The following is a 6,482-nucleotide window of genomic DNA, read 5'->3' as shown; positions in this document are numbered from 1 at the left end:
GCTTTGGGGAAGGATCAAAACCTGAAACTTCTACAGTTGCAGCAAATGCTGTAGGACCTTTGATATATGCTAAAACCCAAATCATCACCTTACTAGGAGAGTATTTTTATTTAAAAACACCACCAAAGCATAACAAACACACACACAAGAAAGGGTTCATTTTCATGAAATATGCCTCAGTTCTCTCTAGACTTCGTGGCTGCTGCTGACCTCTCTTTTCAAAGTGTCAGTGATCACTTTTGTGCAGGTTAATTCCCTTCTCAGAGTTTCAAATGCTGCTGATTTTTTCTGCCCTTCCATCTCAGGGTTGGTTGCTGGCTGGCTCTGCAGAGTTACTCTTTCCCCCTTGCTCCTTCATTTCTTTAATGAACTTCTGGTAAAAGCCTTTTAAAATCCCGTGGCTGGCTGGTCTCAGCCTCCTGCAGTGCTCCAGATTGACTTGGGACCTGCCCAGGAAATATTTGTCACTTTTTTGTGCCATTTCTTTAATTACTGGCACTACTGACAGAATGCTCTTTAACCCTTTTCCCCATGCAGACATTCTCAGCTATTGAGCCACCTAATTGTGGCCTTTGATTTTCTGCCCATTTCTCATCTTGCCCTGGCTTTCCTTTTGTTTGGGCTGTGGCTTTTAGAGGTGGAATTTCTTTTCTCCCTGGTGTGTGTAGTGAAGAAAACGGCAGTGAGGATTCTGAGGAGGGACAGTCAGTGATAAAAGCTGCTCTGGGTCCTCTCCACGCTGCTGCCAGGGTGGGGAAAGGAGCAGGGGAGCCTGGCTGCAGCTGGAGGAGGAAATACATGCATTTAAAAATCCACACAAGCTGCTTTTAGCATGTGAAAATCTGCAAAAAAGCCATTTCAAAGCATGCTGGGTTTGAGTCACTTTGTACAAGCACACTCCAGTTCACATGCTTGCTCTGCTCTGGATTTTCCCTTCTGGCAATTTATTCAGAGTCGAGTTAGTGGGTAGAATCTCAGAGGAGAATAAAAGGCAGTGTTTTGAGAGCTAATGAAGTAATTATCTAAAGCATTATTTACAGTGATTATTTAGAAGATAATGAGACCCTTTAATTCTGTTTGTTCTGCATAGCTGGCCGTTCAATAATTCAGGGTGTTGCCATCCAATTTCTCTGTGTTTACTTTGCACGTTTTTTGTTTAGGAAAATGTGACATTTTTGTGCTGTGTGTAAAGCACAGATCTGGGCCCTTTTCTGGGCACTGTTTGTCACATGAGATTCTCCTGCTCCCTTTGCCTGGGGGTTTGGGGTTCAGCTTCTTCAGTGTGTGCAAAGCAGAAATGCTGGGGGATGAAGCTGCTCTGGCTTTATTCCTACAAAGGCACTGCTGGAATATTTCCATGCATTCTTTACTCCACTGATGTTCCTGTCAGCATTTCTCTCACTGGAGCTTGACTGGCAGTTTATTTTCATTTTGGGAGCCATGATGTTGCTGTTTCAAATGCAAGGGGGTTTTTTGGTTTTTTTTTTTAAAGAGCTCATTTGTGTAGGAGAAATGCAGAGCATCATTAACATTTCAGTAGCTAATAAAAATTTCACTGTGAGCTGCTAAAATAAACAATTCTGCTTAAGCAGAGGGGTAGCAATGCCACAGGGATCTCAGTTTTTGTGAGTTCCCCCCTGTTCAGTTCCCTCAGTGTCCAGCCCTGGGCTGAGGGGTTGAAACCAGGGAAAAAACACCCCCAGGGGCTGCAGCTCCTGCCCCAGCTGCTGCCCACTGATTTAGGGTCAAATCTAAATTTATTTAGGGTCAAATCAACCCCCACTGACTGCAGGAGATGCTGCAGGGGTGTTTGATCTCCTCCCCTGCTCCCCTGAGCTAACAGCACTGGGAGAACATCCCTATTTTATTGGAGTGCATCTAAACATATAATAGGCTATATAATATATAACACTATAATATATAATGTATATAATACAATGACATATAATAGGATCTTTCTGGAATACCATAAAAGTTAAAAGTTCAAGAGGCTTACTGAGCAATACAGTGCTGGGTTCCACCTGGCTGCAGTGCAAAAACATCTGAAATAAATTTAATTAAATATTAGTGTCTCTCCTGGATTCCCCGCAGGGCTTGCCTGGTCTGTCCTTGTATTGTCCCCATTTGTGGGGAGCTGGTGTCACTGTCCCAGTGCAAACACCCTGAGCACTCATGTTACAAACCCCTGCAGCTCCTTTTCCTGTTCCCCACATCCCAAACCAGTCCCTGCTCCTGAGCTGCCCCCAAGTGCTGCACTGACTTTAAATAAATTGATTGCAAAGTGGAAGGGACATCTGGATTCTCACTGTCATTTGCACATCTCAATAGTCGCTGAGGCAGGTTTGAAACAGTTCACCTGACAGGAGGTTGGGAAGCACAGAGGGGTCAGTGAGGGAGGGGCAGGGCTGGCAGCTGGGGTGGCTGGGGAGGTAATTTTGGGGTGCAGCAATCCTGCAGATTCCACCCAGCCCCAGGTCACTCTGGGGCTCTGCCCAGGGCTCTCAGCTGGGCACATTTGTTCTCCCTGCACTTGGAAACTATGTACAGGCAGATCTTGTCAGAGCTCCCGTTTCCACAGCTCCCCAAAATGGGGTTTGGGCAGGGTTTGCCTCCAATATGGGGCAAATAAAATCATGGAGCAATAAATTCACAGGACAGTAAAATTCACCAAGCGCTGGTAAATAAAATAAAAAATAAAATAAAGGCAAAACCTCAGTTTCCTGCAATCCAGATTCCCACATCCACACACAAGAGCTGGGTTCAGGTTACATTTCTGCTTTCTATGTTTTTCCTCCTCAAAGCTGGTTCATTGCTAAGGCAAGATGTGCTGAGCAGTGACTCAGCCCTGTGGGCCAGGATGCTTTTCTTGGGTTTGCACTGAGCATTCTTCTCATCCTACACAGACAGAAATAAGTGCCCTTGTCGACTTCCCTACCATTTATACTAGAAAAGCAAGTGTGGTGTTATTTTAATTGCATTAAAATATCTTTTCTGTGCTTTAAGGGGAACTGTTTGATCAGTATCTGTTATAACCCTGGAAGTTGTGCTCACCTCCAGTGCCACAGTGCAGGGATGCACAGGAGAGAGAAAAGCTGAACTGAACTGCTGAAAACTGAATTGCATGATCAGTGATGGGGCCACTCTGAGATCTGGCTAGAGAAAAGAACCAACTCCAAACTCCTTTTCCAAAAAAAGGGAGTTGGGATGTTTATTGGGATTTGGGCTATTTATTGGGGTTTGGATGTTCATTCTGTTTGGGATGTTTGTTCAGGTTTGGGATGTTCATTGGTGTTTGGGATGTTTATTGGGATTTGGGATATTTATTGGGGTTTGGGATGTTCATTCAGGTTTGGGGTGTTCATTCTGGTTTGGGATGTTTATTCTGATTTGGGGTGTTCATTCAGGTTTGGAGTGTTCATTCTGGTTTGGGGTGTTTATTCTGATTTGGGGTGTTCATTCAGGTTTGGGGTGTTCATTTGGGTTTAGGATGTTTGTTCAGGTTTGGGATGTACATTGGGGTTTGGGGTGTTCATTCAGGTTTGGGGTGTTCATTGGGCACTTGCTCTGACTCTTCTCTTCTGTTCTCTAATGGATCCACCCTCCAGAGCTTCCAATGCTCCTCCCTTCACTAGATACAAACAGGATAAAAAATTATTTAAAAAAAATCAATAAACACTTAAGTGTTTGGCAACTCTCAGGCTTTCCACTGTATCATTTACTCAACAGTTTAATGCCTAATAGCAGAAACTCACCAGTTCAATACCCACGTGCAGATTCAGCAGATCTCAGGCTGGTTCTGGTTTCTGCCTCCTCATGCACAGCAGAACCAGGTGCTCAGAGCACAGAGCTGGGGCTGACCCTGGCACCGCTCACAGCCGGGAGAAAACTTGGAGATGCCGAGTCCGTGTCAGGTGGGGCTGGGTCATTGGGGACCCCCTCCCTGCCCGGGCCGGGATGGGCTGGGCTGGGCTGGGATACAGGGATGGGATACAGGGATGGGATGGGATACAGGGTTGGGATACAGGGATGGGATACAGGGATGGGATGGGATGGGATGGGATGGGATGGGATGGGATGGGCTGGGATACAGGGATGGGATGGGATGGGATGGGATGGGATGGGATGGGATGGGATGGGATGGGATGGGATGGGATGGGATGGGATGGGATGGGATGGGATGGGATGGGATGGGATGGGATGGGATGGGATGGGATGGGATGGGATGGGATGGGATGGGATGGGATCTGCTGGGCTGGGCTGAGCTGGGCTGGGCTGGACTGGAACTCACTGAACATCCCAGCACAGCCCCGGGAATGCTGCACCCCGGAGAGACGGGAATTCTCACAGCAGGACAATCCCCGACTATCCCGGGCTGGGAATTCTCACAGCAGGACAGTCCCCGACTATCCCGGGCTGGGAATTCTCACAGCAGGACAATCCCCGACCATTCCGGACTAGGAATTCTCACAGCAGGACAATCCCCGACTATCCCGGGCTGGGAATTCTCACAGCAGGACAGTCCCCACCGCTCCCGGGCTGGGCGTGCAGGAGCAGCAGCGCTCTGTTGCCATCCAGTGGCAAATCATCGGTCACCGAGCAGGGCTGGGGGAGGAGAATAGAATAGAATAGAATAGAATAGAATAGAATAGAATAGAATAGAATAGAATAGAATAGAATAGAATAGAATAGAATAGAATAGAATAGAATAGAATAGAATAGAATAGAATAGAATAGAATAGAATAGAATAGAATAGAATAGAATAGAATAATTAGAATAGAATAGAATAGAATAATTAGAATAGAATAGGTCTGCTTTTCATTTCTTTGTGTTATCCCTCTTTACCTGTGATTGATCAAGCAAGATTGTCTCTCACTCACAGCTTGAATGAAATGTCTGAGGAAGGAAGCTTTCAAATAAAGCACTTATGCTGTGATTTTTGAAAGAATTTGAATTAAATTCTTTCCCTCAGACAAAACTTTAGCAAGAGTGACATGAAAAATGTATTTTCTCCTTACCAGGCTGTCAACCCTTCAACTGCATTGACACTGTCATCCAATAACACTGCTGTCATCACAAAAACAATCACCAGAGCACTGCCTCCAAAGGAGAAAATGCACTTGTCAATGCTAAGTCTCAACATCTGCAGAATATCAACAAACAATCCGACAGCACAAAAGATCTGGAGATCCAGCTGCTGCAAGGGGAGTGTGAAGAGCTCCAAAATCAGCCAAGGGTAGGTAAAAATCCAGTTCTGTTCTTAAAATCCAGTTCTGTTCTTGATAACAAACCATGCTGGGAAACATTTACAGTGAAAATAGTTTATTGACAGCTGTGTTAAACCCCAGATATTTATCTGCCCATTCCCCATTCAAACAGATAATGCACACAATATTTAATCCAAATAATCCCGTGTGGAGGAGAGTTCAGGTCTGGGAGTTTGGTTAACTTCTGGTTCACACTCAGGCATCTAATCTGGGAATGAACATGTGAACCTGGCTGGCAACAGCTTCTCCCTCCCAAAATGCCAGGGTTGTGTTGCTCCTGCTGCAGCCATGACTAATCTCAGGGAAGGCCATTTGGGGCTGAGACTTGCACAGCAGACAGGTCTTGGGGACCTTATTTTTAGATTTTGGGCTTCTCATTCAGAAAATTCTAGTCTTTGTAGACAGTGCAGATCTTCATGGAAGAAAGCACAGATTGTGTCTAAACCCTCTCCTCATCTGTTCTCCCTGCAGTGCCACGTCACCAGGCTCAGCTCTGGGTGCTCCAGCACAAGGACAGATTTTTCAGCTTTGCAGATCACCCTGAGCAGTTCCAAAGCTCTGGAGGGAAATGTGCTCCATGCCAGGGGCAGTGCTGGTTCCCTGTGGAGCTCACACAGGTGGTGCTGGGGCTGCTGCACCCAGAAATGCAGAGCAGGCCAGTTTGGGGTGGCTCCTCAGCAGAAAACAGCTCAGGGGTTCACACTGAGCTCACATCCAGGTGAGACAGAACTGGAGGGAGATCCTCTGACAAACCCCTCAGGCACAGCTCCTAATTCCTGCAGGGAAGCATCAGGTGCTGGCATTCCTGGAGAGCAGGGAGGGCTCCCCAAGCACCTCATAAAAACCACTAGGCTCGAGGGGAAATCCGCCTTCTTCTGTTAATGCCACACTTTCCTGAACATTCTCCTGCTCTTCCTCATTATGCCTGTGGTAAAACTAAGGGAGGAAGGCTGGTGTCTGAAAAGGAACTGTAGGAAAGACATTATTGAAATGAGGGATGTATTTCTCTAAGTTCTTTAACAGAATTCAATGCAATAGTGCCTTGAGAGTGCAATATTTCCTTCCCCTGTAAAATACTGAAAGGAAAATACATAAATACCACTCAATATAATTCAGATGTTTTCTTGATGATTTAACCTTCACCAGGCTGGAGAACTCAGTGATGTTGTGGTGAACGCACTCCCAAACTGATCAGATCCTGTCACTCGGATCACCTC

Source organism: Erithacus rubecula (assembly GCF_903797595.1).
Source record: "Erithacus rubecula genome assembly, chromosome: 19".
NCBI classification, from domain to species: domain Eukaryota; kingdom Metazoa; phylum Chordata; class Aves; order Passeriformes; family Muscicapidae; genus Erithacus; species Erithacus rubecula.
Note: the sequence above shows the minus strand (reverse complement) of the source record.